Genomic DNA, 17,970 nt, shown 5'->3' with positions numbered 1-17,970 from the left:
TGGTAGCATATGCCAGCAAGAAGCTGGGATTCTTGACTTTTACGTCAAGCCGGGGCTCACCACTGGAAAAAGACTGAGTGTGGAAAGCTAATCCAGGTTAATTCCCGCGGATTAATCATTAATATGCTAGGGAACTGCTGAGATTAAAAATATGAATGAACGGTTTAATTTCAACCCAGCCCCTCTTTATTCCCTCATGATGGCTTGTATTTCCACATCTAACAACTCATATGGTACCAGTGACAAAGAGGGAGGGAGTATGTGAGACTGTCCAAGAAACAGCTATTAGGAACAGGATTCTGCAGCCACGGGGGTGGGGGAAGTGGTACAGGGCAGATCAGCCTGCAGCAGCCCTTTTGGCCTCCCAGAAACCTTAATTTCAAAGAAACTGGCTTTGACTCAAGTTCAAAGAGTTAGCTTTAAGAGACACTGATATAATGGTTAGAAACCAGGCCTAAAATTATCTTAATTGAAAGACTTATTTGGTTATGAAGAGAGAGTGCTGGGTTATATGGGGGGGGGTGTAGGGGTCGGGAAGTCCTGTCATGAAGCACCGTTTACTCAGTTTTCTGGAAAGTGTGTGAGTTTATGTGCGTCAGACCCTCTCACCCTCCCCATTGCAGAGTAAAATGCCAGAAGGTCAACTGCAGTCATTGCCCTGCTGCCAGTTGAGGTTTGGACAGTGCCTCAGTTGTAACCTCCCTAAAAATGGGTGTAAATGACGTCCACCCTCCATTCCTCCTGCACCGTCTGGACTTTCCGCCCCAGTTTACTCAAGAAAATTCTTTCTGGTGCTGATTGCAATCTCTTTGAAGATAGTGACGTGCCCTCTCTGAACTGACCCCCAGCATAACTTGTCCTCACATCTAGGGCCCGGAGGGGGCGCTGCTGCAGGGGAAGTCAGTTGGTTTTAAACGAAGCATTTCTCCCTACTGTTCGCATGTTGCGCAACCCTGCTCAGGGTGACACCCACCGCCATCTCAGCCCGGAGGGGCCAGGGGCGCAGGCGCGGCGCCGCTGGGATTCGAACCTTCGCGGCCCGCCGGGCCACAGCCTTCCCGGAATCAGCGCCCGCAAGCAGGGTCGCTGGCCCGGGGTGGGCGGGGCCGGCCGGCGCCCCCTCCCCCGTTCGGCCGCGCGTTCCGGGCCCGCCCCGCCCCCGCGCTGGGCCGGGAGCCGCGCCGCGCGGCTCCGCCCCTCACAGGCCCCGCCCCCGAGGCTCCCCGCAGCTCCTCCCCTCTCCCATTGGCCGAAGCGGAGACCCGCCTCCCCGCCCAATGGCCGCCGCCGCGGCTCGGCCGCCCGCGCTCTGACTGGTCAGCGGCCGGCGGAGTGGCGGGGCACGGGCCAATGGGGAGAGGCGGCTCGATGAATGGCTGGCCCGGGTGGGGAAGGCAGGAGGCGGCGATCCCGGCGGAGGGGGCCGTTTGCCAGCTCCGAGGCAGAAAGTGCCACGACTCCACACGCGCGCACGCAGCCAGCGAGCAGCCGGAGCGGACGGCGGACGGGGCGGGTGGCGTCGGGGTCGCGGCGCCTGCAGTTGCTCGGGGGCGGCTTCTCGGCGGAGGCTCGGCCGGCTCCTCTCTCCCGGTTCCGCGGCGGCGGCGGCGGCGGCTCCTGCCCTCTCGCTCTCCCTCCCGCGTCTCCGGCTGCAGGTAAGAAACTTGGCCGGGCCCTGCAGCGGCGGTGGCGGCGCGCGGGCCGGGCCGTCGGGGCGCCGGGGCCGGGCCGGGCGGGCCGCGCCGGGAGTGACACGTCTCCCTGGTGGCCCCTCCCCCGGCGGCGCCCCCGGCCGTCGCCTCGGCGGCGGACCCTGAGGGTCCGGGCGGGCCCTGGGGGCGTGTGCCGGGCCGAACCCGGTGCAGGGGCGTTGGCCGAGCGTGCCGGAGGTGTGGACCCCACGCCCTCGCCGTCTGCGGGACCTGCGGCGGCCCCGCGGCGCGACGTGGCCGCCCCCCCCACCTCTCTCTGTCTTTCCCAGCCGGGCCGTCGGGCCGGCCGGCGCGCTCCGAAGTTGGGCGAAGAAAGTTGGCGGCGGGGCGGGGCGGCGCACAGCTGGCGGAGGAAGGGGTTAAGCTTCGGGAAGCGGCTGGATGACGTTGCCGGGCTGGAGTCCGGGCTGGGGGGGCGTGGGGGCGGGCGGAAGGCGGCTGGGGCCGGCGGGGGAGGGGGCGGGATTGAATGGGGGCCCGAGCCGAGCGCGCCCGCCTCGGGCTGCGGCTGGGGGCGCGGCGGGGCCGGGCGGCGCCGACGGGGCGGGCCGGGCTCGGGGCCGCGGGGCCCGCCGTGCGGAGACCCGGACCGTCCGGGTCCGGACGCCCGGCGGCCGCGGTGGCAACTTCCCGGAGTGCGGGAGGCGGCTCCCTGCTCCCCCTGGCGGCGGGGCCGGGGGCGCTGTTTGCCCGGCCTGCCGCGCGGACCCGGTGCGAGGGCGCCCGGCGGGGGGACGATGAATGGGCCGGCGGTGCCAGGCCCGGCGGAAGTGGCACCTCCGGCCCGGCCGTCAAGCGCGCTGGCACCTCGCCTGGCTCCCGCCCCGGGTCCCGGGCTCCCGGCCTGGCGCCGGGCAGGGGAGGGCGGGCTGGGGTCCGCGCTTCCCGGGCAGCATCTGGGAAGCCTCGGGGAACCCTCCCCACATTGCAGATCACAAATGGTAGCTCGGGTGGTGTCATGGCTAAGGGGTGGGCTTCCGAAAGCCGGCACCGTGGGGACTCGGCCAGGCTGTTTCACTCTGGGGTCCGCTTCCACGTCGGAACAGCCGGGCTGCCGGAGAGAGAACCGTGAAGACCCAGCACGTGTAGGGAGTAGTCCACAGGTGTTGACTGTTACTGTTTTTGCATGAGTTTCTAGGGTGTTCGGGCCGGGAGGGAGGTGGGGTCTGGGTTTGGCTCTGGCCCACCCGCTGCGGACGCAGCCTTGCCATGTCCTGTCGTCTGGATCCCACCCCTGCCACGCTGCAGACCCTCTGCTCAGGTTGCTTAACCTCTCTGAACCCGGGTTTCCTTATCTGTAGCCTGGAGATAGAACCACCCACTCACTGTAGGGTCGGGCAGCCTCCCAGGTAAGTTCTGGGAAACCCTGGGACCTTGTGCCGGCAGAAGGAAGTTTGGCAATAACTCCTGGAGGTCGGAGGTCAGCAGAGTCTAGGAAGCATCTAGAAAATGAAACTTTGCAGGCTCTTGGGAGCCTCGCGGGTCAGTTTGCCTGGTGTGCTGGAACCTTCAGAGCGGGGGCGTTTTCGTGGCGTTTTCTGGACTTTGGGGAGGAGGTCTCTTCAGAGCTTTGGCTGTTCCCGCGGGGCTGGGAAGCACTCTGCCTCCCCCTACGCTTTCCTCTGTGCTTGGCTGTCCTGACTTCCCCCTGATCCAACCCCAGAGAAGGCTCTGTGATCCCGCAGCAGGCTGTGGTGACTCTGTTCCTTTATGAACTCTCCAAAGGTCAGGCCCACTGTGGGCTGCCAACTTGTTTTCCTTCCAGAAAGAAGCTTCCGGTTCTGAGGGCCTGGAGATGCCACTTCCCTCTCTGATGAAGCGAAGGAGGAAAGCTGGAGGCAGGAGGCGGAGCAGGGCTTGCACGTTCAGGGCTTCTGGACCCGTTGAGCTGCAGGGTGGCGGGGTGGGTGGCCGGACAGGGAGAGAAAGGTGTCTCGGGGACTGGAAACAGCCGCCAGGGAGTCGAGCCGCAGGCACTGTGCTGGATCAGAACTCTTCACTTTCACAGTTAGGAGTCGGCCTCTGAACATCTCTACAGAGATTAAGAAGTTAGTTTGGTACCTTGGTGCATGAATAGTTTTTGGTGATGGGAGAATTTTAAATAAATCCCAAGCCACTGAGTCACATTTGAGCAATTATGCCCTTTGCTGAAACGAGCCCTAAGTCAGTAGGCTGTAGTGATGATACAGCACCAAATTCCATGTAAGTGGCTGAATGCAAACCATTTGATTGGCATCCTGGTTTATTATGTAGCAGGGACACCTTTTAAAAATGTCAGGACCCCAGACTTTTCTTACTTGTTCTTTTATTCCAAGGAGTTTTAACGAGGAGGTGAGTGACGTATAGGCAGGGAGTCAACCGTTCTTTCGAGAATCCAGATTTTTCTGTGCTAAAATCTTGTTTTGGGAGAAAAAATATGGTCAGTGAGAATGATGATGGTGGAGACACTGCTGTCCATCTGTACGTTCTGGCCCGGCGATGGTTAAGGCCTGGCCCGTAACACAATAATTGCAGATGAAATGAGGTAGACCAACACACCTGTTAAATTTTCTCCAGCTATCTCATTGGACAACCGAAGCTCAGCCCAACTTGATTTTTAAGGTTTACTGTTTAGAGTCAGATTCACAGCTTTGGTGTACATTTTGGCCTCACAGCAGCCAGTTTCCGTGGCGTAGATGTGGTTGTTCCCATCCTGTGGATGAGAACGTAGAGGCCCAGCAGGTCAGTTCCTGTTGCCCAGCTGCTGGGCGATGTGGGCACGGCCTTCTGAATGTTCACCGACACCTACAGGCCGTATAATTCCACACTCCTTGGGACAGTAAGTACCCCAGGAAGCACCTGGAATTGGAAGATGGAAACGAAGGCGGGGATTCAGTGTGGGATGTGGCAGTACCAAGACAGGGCTTTCATTTCATGTCTTTGTCAAGCTTCTCCTGTGTGCCAGGCCTTCAGACACCACAAACGAACCTCGTTCGTGTCTGAAGACACTCCATCTAGAACTGTGTTGTCCAGTACGGTAGCCACACGGAGGTATTTCAACTTAATTAAAGTTAAATAAAATTAAATTAGTGGCAGTTCATGCGCTTCCACCTAATAAGATGTCACCTTTAGAAAGCAGTTGTTCCTGACTCTTGGTGTGCATTATAAACTGCATGTTAAGGGAAAGAAGGCGGGGGAGCAGGGGCGCAGCACAGACAGTGGTCCCGCCCTGGAGAGCTTCTTACCTAACACCAAGGGCATCAAAGTGGTCAAATGTAACAGACACGGAAGATAGGTATTGGGCAGAAAACATATGGCTTGTAGGGAAAGTAAATATTTAATTCTAAGTGAGAAAGCCTGGGCAAGAGGGCCACTTAGCATTATGGAAGATTAACCTGGGGACTTCCTAGGAGGCTGTTTCCTTAGGCACACAAGTTCCGTTGAGTCTCCTGAAACAGGCAGGCCGACTCCCACGACTGGAGGCCAGACACATGTAGCGTGTTTCCTTTAAGAGCTGTAAATGACATGCATCTCCCACATGCCTAGCAACGCAGGGCAACTTTAATTTATAAAGAAAGTTGTGTAATTTCTACGTTGGATTATTTTGGCAAGGCTGGAACAGCTGCCGGTCTCCTACCCTTACACGGGCCAGGGTGCAGGCATTTTCCTGTTTGGCGGACAGCAGTTGCTTCCTGGCTCTTTGCAGGGCTTTGTTATATTCCACAGAACTTGGAAAGGATCACTGGATAGTATTTGGGGAGAATTTCTGAATTCTTGGCTGTACTAGTGGCCTCATCTTAGTACATTGTGTAGCGTAACGTCAAACCAGTTAACAAAGAGCCCAGAGTGATAGACAGCTACTTTCTTGTTGGTCAGACAGGAGGCCCCTAAGGTTGTGCCGGAAGTGATCCGCTGTTTATAGTGATAGTGGATGTCATCTGCTGGCTCCAGAGTTGGAATAGAGACCATCTTAGACCCAAAGCTTTAATTCTGTGCCCTGACCTGGTTGAGGTGTGAGTGAGCCAGGTGTGTTTCAGGCTGTCTTGAGACTGGTTCCCAGCTGGAGCCCTGCGTGGATGGAACTTGGCTGGCACGTGAGGTTTGTTCAGGCCCGGGCTGCTAAACAACTAAGCCACCGTTTAAAATTGGAGAAGTTGTTGTTGTTAAAATCTAGATTTGGGGGTTCTCTTGGGGAAAGTGGGAATTTCTGGGCACACCAGTTCTGCTTTCTCGGGTGGCAGCCGTGGACTGTGGTTGTCTTCCCCGGGCAGGGGCTGTGCTCTCCTCCCAGCCTCGCTCACAGTACGTGCTTGGGTGCCGGTGGTCCCCGAGGGACACTGTCTACTCCAGCATCTGAGAGCAAAGAGGAGCTGGAGGGCGTCCACATGTGACCTGTGTAGTCACCGGCGTCCCCCACTGGCTGCAGCTTGGGGCAGCGGGGGGAGCACTGGTCTGGGTTCTAGTCCCTAGAGTAAGTGGTGTGACCTTGGATGTGACTGTTCTCCTCCCTTGGCTTCAGTTTCCTCCTCGTGTAGTATGAAACCAAGCCAGTTGGCTCCATCTTTCAGGCCACACATCGTGGTTTATCCTTCACTCCATGCCTTCTCACACTTGTATCCTTTACGACGGCAAACCTGTCAGCTCCGTCCACTCTCACCGCATCCCCTGGTGCCAGCCTGGTGCAGACCCCTCATCCCCCGGGTTATTTCACTAGGTCTGAAGTGGTCTGCCTGCTTTTGCCCTCACCCCTGCCTTCTGGTCTGTTCCCAGAGCAGATTGTGCCACCCTGTGTTCAGGACCCTCCTTGGCCAGAGTCTTTCCAGTGGCCTCCAAGGCCCCACTTTTCCCTCAGGCTTCACTGCTGCCACCCCCACCCCCTGCTCTGGTCACACTAGCCTCCCTCTGTTTCCCGGGCAGGCCCTTCTGCCGCAGGGCCTTTGCACATGCTCTTGCTCTCCCTGGGGAGCTTTTTCCCAGACGGCCACGTGGCTTGCTCCCCCACCATCCTCAGGTCTGTGCATTGTGACCTCCCTGACCACCCTATTTAAAGTGACAGGCCCGGTGACCCCAGTCCCACTTCTCTGCATGGCTTTGTTTTCATTATCACCACCTGATGTGTCACATATGTGACTGACTTTGTCATTTCTGACACTGGATTGTAAGCTCTCCCAGTGCAGGGATGTGGCCGCCCTGTTTCCCCGAGGTGTCCCTAGTGTCTGGACAGTGGCACACAGTAGGTGCCCATCCTTGCCGAGCTAACAGGTGATTTTCTAGTGCCTGTGTTCTATGAGTGCATTATCATTTAGCCTCAAGTAGCCTGGATTCCTAGAGCATCAACTATAAACACAAAAAACATATTCCAAAGCCAAGTGACTTTTGGATTCCCCCCAGCCTGGCTCTAGTTGGGAGACTGACCATTACACTCACGGCGGTGCTGCCACATGTGGCCCATCCTGCTCCGCCAGCAGAAGCCAACGCTCTGAAGTGACCCTTGGCAGAAGGCTTGGGCGTTCGCTCTCTCCCAGGTGCCCTGCACCTGCAGGCCGGTTAGATTGGTCTCAGCGCTGTCTGTTCTCCGCTGTCCGTCACCCATGCGGGGGCCTCACCAGACCGGGCCCTTCCCAGGTGCCTGCGCTGGTTCCAGGAGGAGAATTCGCAGTGAGCATCCTTTATTTCCCGGCGGAGCTGATGAGCTAGATGGGTTTGCAGAGCAGCCGAGCGTATCGGTGACGACGCCCTCACCAGGAAACAAAACGTTATTTTTGGTTTGAACAGTGCACTGCCTCTGAAAAGAGGTGGGTTTTGTGTTTCGTGAGCAAGAGTGCTCCTTCGTGGTAGGAGGGGAAATTCTTTTCCGGTAGTTGGCATTCCATTCTCCCTTCTTTTAGTCAGACTTTGTTGGACTGAGAGGGCTGGATGAGGTGAACCTCCTGCCTCCCAGATGGCGTTTCCTCGAGGACCGGGCGTGGACGCTGGGCAGGTGTGGGATACTGGAGACAGGCGGGCTGGCTGGTCGCAGCCCCTTCCAGGCCGAGCCCACATCCCTCGTTGCCTCCTCTCTGCCTGCCTTTGCTTTTAGGCAAAGAAACGGAAAAGTAGATCATAGATTCCTGGCCCCTCCTGACGGGAGGATCTGGCCTACGCATTTCACGCAGAACCGTGAGAGACCGGGTTCTGGCCCTCAGCCCAGGCAGTATGTTCTATTGGAACTTTTCATTCAGTGGTTAAAATGTACAACTCAGCTGTAGCAAAACGATTTCCTTTTTAATTAAGGCTCATCCTGCATAGGAATTAGATGCAGCTTTATTTCTGTTGAACACGTTTGCATTTCTTGGTGAGTTCTAGATCATCGTAGTTGGGGAATTTCGTAGTAACTGCAGTGACTCGGGGAAGGGGTCAGTGCGCAAGAGTGAGCGGTGACGACACCGTCAACAGCGGCCTCGTTAGTGACATGTCGTTAGGGGCATGGACGGGGCTTTAGCCACGGCCGAGCCGGCCACTGCAGCCTGTGTTGTTGCCTCCAACCTCAGAGGGAAGCCCTGAGGTTTGTTCTGAACAGTCTGGTTTTGGAAGCCGCAGGGACAGTGAGGTCTGTGGGGCTTGGAGGCGGGAGGCGGTGCCCACCGTGACCTTGGTCCCCACTTCCCCTCTCTTGGGAGCTCCGTGGTGAGCGCACATGAGGGGCCTGGGGGTGGCAGGAGTGTATGTGCCGTGACAGACCCGCCTGGCATCAGAGATGCTCCTCCTTTGAGAGCTGTGTGGATTCATTTTCCTACCAAAGTTGGCATGTGTGTATATACATATTTTAACTCTTTACTAAAGTAGAACAAATATAGAAAAATGCACTGTCCCGTCTACAGCTCACGGAGCAGCGCCCCATGTGACCAGCCAAACAAGAAACATTGTCCCCCAGCAGCTCATTTCGTGCCCCTCGGGTTGCTGCCCGTGCCCGGTGGTAACCACACCCCTGACCTGTAGCTCACAGGTCCCTCCCGCCTGCGCGTGAACTCGGGGCAAGTGGACACACGGCCTGTGCTCATCGTGGCTTCCCATTCGACGTTACGTGTGAGCATGAGGTCCATCCGTGGTCTTGGGCTATTGTAGTTCATCCCCCTGTTGTACATACTCTGCACATCACTGTGCGGGGCACTTGGATAGTTTCCACTTTGGGGCTTCTGTTTTGATGTACTCTAAATTACATGATACTGTAAAATACAGTCTTGCCCCTGACTCTGGCGACCGCGTGTCCACTTTTCCACTGGGTCTGTTCCCAGGGGTGGGGCTGCAGCCACGGGAGGCATATGCTCAGCTGTGGACAACAGTGCGGACTCCCCAGAGCGCTGGTCCTCATTTGTACTCCCACCAGCAGCCTAGGATCTTGGAACATGACTTCAACAAGGAACCAGGGTGAAGTTGAGTTACCACTGCTACTGATAAGAAGCACCCCCTCGTGCTGCCCTCCCCATGTCCTGGAGATGGTTCATCAAAGAGGAGCCTTTGCATGGGGCTTGCGGAAAAGGGTCAGGTTTTACTGCCGGTGAGCGGATGCTGTCCAAGCAGAAAGGCAGCCCCTCGCAGTACATGAGGGAGGGCTCACAGAGCTTTGATCTGCGGGGAGATTCTTCATCAGACCCCCCCACCTCACCCCGGTTCCAACAAGGTAGAAGTAGTGACTGTTGGAGTGTTAAGTGGATTTCTTCAAAACAAAGGAGCCGGCCGTTGGGTACCAGAGGTCACTCCGCCTGAGCCTCTGCCCACCTGCCGGGACCCTGCGCAGAGCCCAGGGCCAGGAGGCAAGGGCACTGGGCAGGCTCCCCTCCTCCTGGGACAGATGTGCATCCAGGCTTGGATCTGGGAGTCACCCTACCCAACAGCCCTCCTGTCACATCGCAGGGATGACCTTTTTCCTTTTAAGAGCTTGCCTGGCTGGGGTTTGGTTTGGCCACGAGTGGCAGCAGTGCCAAATGTCAGTAGCTTGAAGAAGTAAGGGCGGGCTGTGTTCCGGTGACAGGGTGGACCGGTGGGCTGGACCAGTCTTCTCACTCGGGTGGGGCAAGTGCTACAGAACAGATGAAAAACACCACCTGTGGAAAGCACTGAATGGCTTGGAAGATCCTGAGGAAGGTAGTGCGGAGACCAGAGTCTCAGTGCAAAGAATAACCCTGGATGGCGAGCACAGTCCTGAGGGCGTTCGGTGAACTGGGCAAACTGTGAGTTCTGATGGCACCTCTGGGCGCAGGGGCAGAGACCAAGGTGGGCAGGATGATGGAAGCTGTGCCCACCGAGGACTCCTGCACCTCCAGGGTGAAGGTGAGTCAGAAGTAAGCCCGTCCCCTCCTGAGATGTTGTCCTTCGTGCAGATCCTGTGACCTCAGTGGTAGGACATTTTCCAGCCAATTCTGATTCTTTGTAGAGACTGCCCCACGGCCGGTCCACAAGCAAGCAGGTCTTTGAAGGACTGCGCCTTTATCCTCGGCTCAGAGAATCCCCACGTGTAATTTTCAAGGCAATCAAGCATCCCTGGTTGAGAATAACCAAACACAGAATGCCAGGCGTTCAGTGAATGAGGACCAGCAGGAGCTCTGTGAAAACAGAGACAGTGAGTGGTTGACACAATGTTTAAAAGCACTTCTTACTCTGCTTAAAGTAATAGACAAGGTGGAAAATACCTACAAAGAAAGGAAACTGTTAAGTGACCTAACACATTTGATAAAGGCATCAGGTGCAGTTTCTAGCCATGGGCAGCTCAACCACTATAGTTAAAAACCCAACAGATTGAAGTGTGTGATTGAACTGGAAGATAGAGCAGAACGTACAGATTTCACTTTAGAACAAAATAGGACTTGTAAGTAACTTGTAAGACCAACTGAGAATCAGGGAGAAGAGGTGGTGTGCCAGAGCCCGTGTTGGACGAAATAATGACTGAGAGTTGTACAGAATGGAGAAGACACCCATCCAAACAAGGGAAAAACACCCACATGTAGAAAGTGTAGTGATACAGCAACCAAAGGAAAAAATTCCAGAGTGAGGGTGAAATGAAGGTAACTTTTAAGGCAAAAACCAAGACCGTTAATTAGTGACATCTTGGCTAAAGGAAACTCTCCAGGATGTTCTTGGAAGGAAAATAGTGCCAAACGGAAATAAGAATGAAGAAGGTGGGAACATTTGGACAACTCTAAACAAATGTGAAATAATAGTAATAATGTCGGGGGGGGCACTGGAAAAAGGATATGGTTAATAACACCTAAGTTAGGGGGGTGTTAGAATTAGCGGAGGGAGTAAAGTTTTGTTTAATTTTGAACTTTGTGAACCTCACATATTATTGTGTTTTAAAGGTTGTCACTAAAGAATAGAAACTGTATTCTGCAATAGTAGAGGGGAAGAAATGGAGTGATTTAAAAACAATCCAAAAAGAGATAAGAAAGGAGACAAAAAGAACTCCAGGACAGGTGGGGAAATAACACAAAATAAGATTATAGAGTTAAACTCAACTATATCAGCATTTAAAATGTAAATCGGGGACTTCCCTGGTGGCGCAGTGGTTAAGAATCCATGCTCCCAATGCAGGGGGCTCGGGTTCAATCCCTGGTCAGGGAACTCGATCCCACATACATGCTTGCAACTAAGAGTTCGCAGGCCGCAACTAAGGATCCCACCTGCCGCAACTAAGACCCGGTGCAACCAAATAAATTTAAAAAAGAAAAAAATTTTTTTTAAATTGTAAATTGACTAAATACTCCAGTTAAAACATAAAGATATCTTACTGGATTTTAAAAATCCAACTCTTGTTTACAAGAGACAGGGTGAAAATGAAAGAATATATAAAACAAAAATTGACAGACCTACAGGAAATGGTCAAATCTATAAGCGTAGTAGAGAATTTTACAATATCCTCTCAGTAATTGACAGCTAAGCAGACAAAAAATCACTAAGGATTAGAACTTTGAACAAAATTAGGAATGTGATCTATGACTGTATAAATAAAACAAAACACTGTAGCCAGCTAATACCTATTTGACTTCAGAATTTTCAAAGATTGGCTGTATCCAGGGCCTTAAAGTCAGTCTCAACAAATGAAAGGATTGAAATTATGTAGAGCAGGTAGTCCAACCAGAGGTCAGTTAAACTAGAAATATGAATAAAAAGATAAATAGAGAATCTCCATGTATGTGTATATTAAAATAAAACACTTCTAGCATGTATTTGTAGGTCATAAAAAGAAGGAAAATAGAAAATATTTTGAAATGAATGATGAAGATACTACACATCAAAACTTGTAGGATGTAGCTAAAATATTTATAGGGAAATTGATAACTTTAAATACATATATTAAGAAAGAAGATGAAAATTAATGAGCCAAGTAAGCATCTGTCTCCAGAAGTAACAAAGTCAAAATAAACCACTCAGAAGGAAGTGACAATGAGAAGGGATTAATGAAACAAAACAAGTAAATATACAGTGGAGAAGTTCATTCTTACAAAAGATGAATAATGTTGACAAATATCAAGCAAAATTGGTCAAGAAAAAGGCACAAATAATATCAAGAGTGTAAAATGGGACTTCACTACAGATGTGGTGACGTTAAAAAGATGAGTGGTTATCATGAACAACTTGTGCTAATAAATAAAAACAAAGCAGTGTCATAGGTGTTTATTAACCACCAGAGGAGGGGGCTCTACCACACATTGTATGTATAAGCCTTCTTTTTTCATCTCAACATGGTGATAATTTTGCAAGTTTTAACAACATCAGTGAATTTCTGGGAACATATAACTTAACACTAAGCTAAGAAGAGAACCAAGAACCTGATGAAGGGACACCTGCAGGAAAGTCTACAGCGAACATCGCACTGCATAGCAAGACACCCAGAAGTTTTGCTTTGAGATCAGGAAGAACAGGCTGCCAGCTGACACGCCTTCTCTTGAGCACGGTGTTGGCGGTCCTGCCCTGTGCAGAAATTCAAGAGAAGTGAAGCGGAAGATAGAAAGATTGGGAAGAAAGTAGTAGAATTACTACTAGTAGAAAGTTAGTAGAATTAGGCAAGGTTGCTGTGGGTCGGGGGGAACCACCCTACAGAAATCAATTACATGTCAGTATTACCAGCAACAAACAGAAAATGAAACTTAAGAGAGATCCCATTTGCAATAGTGTAAAAGCCGAAAAACCAAGAAGAAAATAACTCTTTCCCAAAGCGTGTGAGACCCCACAGTGTGTGTTCTCTTCCTCCACCAGGATGCCTGTGCTTTTCTGTTTCAAGGTGGTTCTCATAACCATGTGACCGTGTAAATGAGTGGCCCCTGCCTGATTGGTATTTAGTGGAGCCTACACAGACGCTTGGAGCGTGGATGTGCCCAGGTTTGATTGGACACGGTGGGGAGACCACTGATCCTGCTTCCTGGGAGCTTCGTGTCCACTGCAGGAAGAACTCTGCACATCTGAACTGCTCGCGGGCGATTTGAGGACTCAGGATTCCTGACCCCTACCTCAGGGGCGTGTAGTGAGCCCTGTAGGCTCCTCGTAAGTGCTCAGAAGATTTAGGTCCATTCAAGTACCTACTTTTCCAAAGACTGTTATATTGGAGAAACACAAAAGCATGTCAATGCTTTGTTTTTTTTCCTTAGCAAAGAAATTGAATCTGAAATGGCCGGTGAAAAAGCCAAGGCTGAGAATAGAATACATTTCTATTTTTAGTGTTTTATCTTTCTTTAAAATGAATAGCACTGTTTCTTTGAAGTAGGAAGTCAGTTATTTCCATCCTCTTAAAACACGAAATAAATTATTTCCGAATACTATATCTTTTAGTTACAAGATTTTCTCTTAGTTTTAGGTTAAAAAAAAAAAAAAAAGAAAAGAAAAAGAAGAATTAGAGGTCACACTTAAAATTTTAGATGAGATGACCTGAAAACTCTCTTCTCCATAAACATTTAGAAATGTTAGATGGAGCTAATAAGCGTTCTCTAAAAAGCATAGCTGAGTTTACAAGGTAGTAAAAGAGATTACCGAATCCCATAAGCCAAGGGCAGGGACTGTCTGGGTCCAGAGGTAAGCTGACCCTGCAGTGTGGGTGTCGCGTAGTCCTCCAAAGTCTGGGTCTTGGGTCATTGGTTTTTATGTCCAGGTGGGAGCTGGGTGTGCGGAGTGGGAACCCAACTCACACTCCAATGTAAAACCTGCACTGAAGGGACAGACTAGTGGCCAGGGGAGATGGCATGGGAGCTTATCTGTTTTGTCCTGAGGCGGGGGAGGCAGAGTCTCCTGGGAATATTTAACAGGAGCTGCTGCATCTAAAAATGTGTCCCTACCTGCCGCCTTCTCTGAAGGCTTCGTTGAAGCAAAGATAAAATAGCTCTTTAGAGACAAGCCTGAAATTCAGCCCAGACAGGGTTGCAGCTTAATAAATTCCTGCCAGAGTCACTGTCAGAGGTATAAAAGTAGGTAGTGGAAAACATTAATGGGAAAAAATAACACCAGGGAAAAAACAAGGCGAACTTGAAAAAAAATAGAATAACTCAAAGGACTGATTATAGAACTGGTTAGATTCAGCTGAAGAGACAGTTGGCGAAGTGGAGCGTATGTCCGAGTGGTAGCACAGAGAGATTGAGGTCTAGTTAGGACTTCTACCACAAAGAAACAGGAGCAAGGAAATCTCCAAAGAACTAAGTGGCCAAGGGCTTTCCAGAACTGGTGAAAAATATGAGAAAGCACAGTGAGCCTCAGATAATAAAAATAAATAACACATCTAAAGGCATTGGTAAAGGCTTGGAACCCCAAAGATGGATCTTAAAAGCGAGGAGGTATTTTTAAAAGGTATTACAAAGGAATGACAGCCCCACAACATGTTTTTCCATAGTAAGCACACACCCTGCCACGGCTGCCAACCAAAAAAGCCAGAAGACACATAAAATAATATCTTCAAAGTGGTGAGAGAAAATAACTGTCAGCACGGAACTCTGGACCCAGTTAATCCATTCATGCAGAGCGAGGGTGAAGGAAAGAAATCCTTCCAGGGCTGTGAGGACTGTGGATGTTTATCAAGAGGAGATTGTTGCTGAAGCAAGGAGTCGAGGATGTGCTTTGGGGAGACTCAAAAGGCGTGAGGTGCACGAAGCAGTGGCCAGCAACAGATTGGGAACCATTTGGGTAATTTAACACGAGTGTCTGGAACTCCAGGCACCCGCAGGTCGCCCAGGTATGTGTGAGGGAGAAGCGGGTGGAGCACCAAGGCTCCTGGGAAGTGTCAGGTGTATATGTTAGGAGAATGTAAGGGGAAAAGACATTTTAATTACAGGTTTTTTTTTTAAAATTTTTATTTATTTATTTATGGCTATGTTGGGCCTTTGTTTCTGTGCGAGGGCTCTCTCTAGTTGCGGCAAGTGGGGGCCACTCTTCATCGCGGTGCGTGGGCCTCTCACTATTGTGGCCTCTCTTGTTGCAGAGCACAGGCTCCAGACGCGCAGGCTCAGTACTTGTGGCTCACGGGCCTAGTTGCTCCGCGGCATGTGGGATCTTCCCGGACCGGGGCTCGAACCCGTGTCCCCTGCGTTGGCAGGCAGATTCTCAACCACTGCGCCACCAGGGAAGCCCATTAATTACAGTTTTTTAAAAGAGCGCTTGCACACAGACACACACAAGAACAGAAGAGTAACTTTCAAACACAGAGGAAAAGATGTCCAGTGGAATGCAAATAAATAAATAAATAAAGGGGGAATAAGCAAAGAAAAAGTATTGTAAATAGGAGTAACAAAATAAGGGTATAAATGAGTCCAGATACATAGGCAATCACAGTAGATGTTGGTGGACTAACCGTACCAGTTAAGAAAACAAATTGCCATGCTGGTCTGAAAATAAAATCCAGCTATATGCTGTTTTTAAGAGCTCCACTTAGAACATACGGACCCAGAAAGGTTGCATGTGGAGAACAGAAAATGATTCTAGGCCAATATTAACCCCCCCAAAATTGGCATAACTTTTTTTTTTTAAACTGGAGTATAATTGCCTCACAATGTTGTGTTAGTTTCTGCTGTACAACAAAGTGAATCAGCTCTATGTATACATATATCCCCTCCCATCCCATCCATCTAGGTCATCACAGAGCACCGAGCTGAGCTCCCTGTGCTGTGCAGCAGGCTCCCACTAGCTGTCTATTTTACACATGGCAGTGTATTCAGACATACAATCAGAATGAAGTGGGAAAAAAAGGTCATTATTAGGGATAAAGAGGATCACTTTAGGGGCTTCCCTGGTGACGCAGTGGTTGAGAGTCCGCCTGCCGATGCAGGGGACACGGGTTCGTGCCCCGATCCGGGAAGATCCCACATGCCGCAGAGCAGCTAGGCCCGTGAGCCACGGCCGCTGAGCCTGCGCGTCCGGAGACTGTGCTCTGCAACAGGAGAGGCCACAACGGTGAGAGGCCCGCGTACCACCAAAAAAAAAAAAAAAAAAAGATCACTTTATAATAAAGGAAAAAATAGTAGGCATTTTATCAGAAAGATGTAACAATTCTGATCTCAACAGATTTCCAGGAGAAACTGATAAATCCATGATCATGGAGTGTTCATGTCAAGAAGTTAGAACAGTATAAACCAATGGAAGTTGGAGGAAGGAATAATGAAAATTAATTATATAGATTGGATCACAAACCCAAAAGCTGGTTCTGGAATCATCATTGAAATTGAAATAGCAATTAAAAATCAGCTCTCTGCCAAAGGAAACCTTCATACACTGTTGGTGGGAATGTAAATTAGTGCAGCCACTGTGGAAAACAGAACAGTGTGGAGGTTCCTCAAAAAACTAAAAATAGAACTACCGTATGACCCAGCACTCCTACTCCTGAGTATATATCTGAAAAAAACAAAAACACTAATTCAGGAATATACATGCACCCCAGTGTTCATAGCAGCACTATTTATAACAGCCAAGACATGGAAACAACCTAAATGTCCATCGACAGATGAATGGATAAAAGAAGATGGGATATATATATCGCATATATATTTATATATATGTATATGATGGAATACTACTCAGCCATAAAAAAGAATGAAATTTTGCCATTTGCGACAACATGGGTGAACCTAGAAGGTACTGTGCGAAGTGAAATAAGTCAGACAGAGAAAGAAAAATACTGTATGATGTCATTTATATGTGGAATCTAAAAAATACAACAAACTAGTGAATATAACAAAAAAGAAGCAGATTCACTAGTGGTTGCCAGTGGGGAGAGGGAAGCGGGGAGGGGCAAGAGAGGGGTAGGAGATTAAGAGGCACAAACTATTAGATATACAATAAGCTACAAGGGTCTATTGTACAACATGGGGAGTATAGCCAATATTTTATAATAACTATAAATGGAGTAGGTTTATACTTTAAAAACCTTTCAAAATTGTGACTGTATTGTATACCTGTAACTTATATAATATACAGCAACTGTACTTCAGTTAAAGAAAAATCAGCTCTCTACCCACTCTCCCCCCTCCAAGAACAGATCTCGAAAAACCAGATTCTGACAGTTTTACAGGCAAGTTCTTGTGAACCTACAAAGGATGAAGGAAAAGAGATGCTCTGTAGCTCATCTTACGGGACTGAAGTGACCTTGCTACCAAGACTGTGTAAGAACAGTCTGAGAATGAGTTCTGACTCGCCCCGCTTGACAGCACAGCCACCTGAATCCCACATAAAAGTGTGAACAGACCAAATCTAGTGAGGGATTAGAAAAGAAAAGACCCACCGTCAAGAAGTGTTTACACCATCAGAACCACCTGTGAGTTAACATTAGAATATATTCTTTTAATTCAACGCAGTTCAGATTAAATGTCAACTGGTAAAGAGAAAGCATTTGCTAATACACCCTATTAAAAAAGGAAAGGTAACTAGGAACATAAGATAACTTAACCTGATCAAAGGTTTCTACCAAAAGCCTACAGTCAACACAGCATCTAACAGTGAAGGATCAGAAGTGGAGACTTGGCCGTGAGACCAGCGAGCCTGGAGCCGGCTCTGTGAGACGAGAGAGAAGCGATGGTGTGGATTAGAAAGCAAGAAATTACTCTCTTTTCATAGGTGATTTTTCTTGAAGAGAATCCACAAACTCCTGGATTTGATGAGAGTTTAGCTTAATATTTGGGTAAACGACACACACGCAAAAATGAATAACTTTGCTGGTTGTCTGTAGCTAGAAAAAGAAAAAGATATCTTTTTCTAGTACATTTAAAAATAGCAATAACCTTAACAACAAAAAAGATGTGTAAGACTTCTATAGAGAAGATCATAAAAGCTCCCT

The 17,970-nt window shown here is 50.1% G+C and overlaps 1 protein-coding gene across 1 annotated transcript in view; it reads left to right on the top strand.

Moving 5' to 3' along the window:
* The first annotated feature begins 1,547 nt into the window (after positions 1 to 1,547).
* RRBP1 (ribosome binding protein 1) overlaps positions 1,548 to 17,970 on the top strand; it is a 58,582-nt gene continuing 42,159 nt past the window's right edge. The window contains exon 1 of the mRNA XM_022594270.3: positions 1,548 to 1,655. The gene's annotated coding sequence lies outside the window, so the exon portion shown is untranslated. The remainder of the gene's footprint in view (positions 1,656 to 17,970) is intronic.

Source organism: Delphinapterus leucas, chromosome 15, assembly GCF_059928025.1.
Source record: "Delphinapterus leucas isolate spDelLeu-1000000601 "Yukka" chromosome 15, BTC_Dleu_Yukka2, whole genome shotgun sequence".
Lineage (NCBI taxonomy): Eukaryota > Metazoa > Chordata > Mammalia > Artiodactyla > Monodontidae > Delphinapterus > Delphinapterus leucas.
Note: the sequence above shows the minus strand (reverse complement) of the source record. Positions and strands in the feature narration are given on the sequence as shown.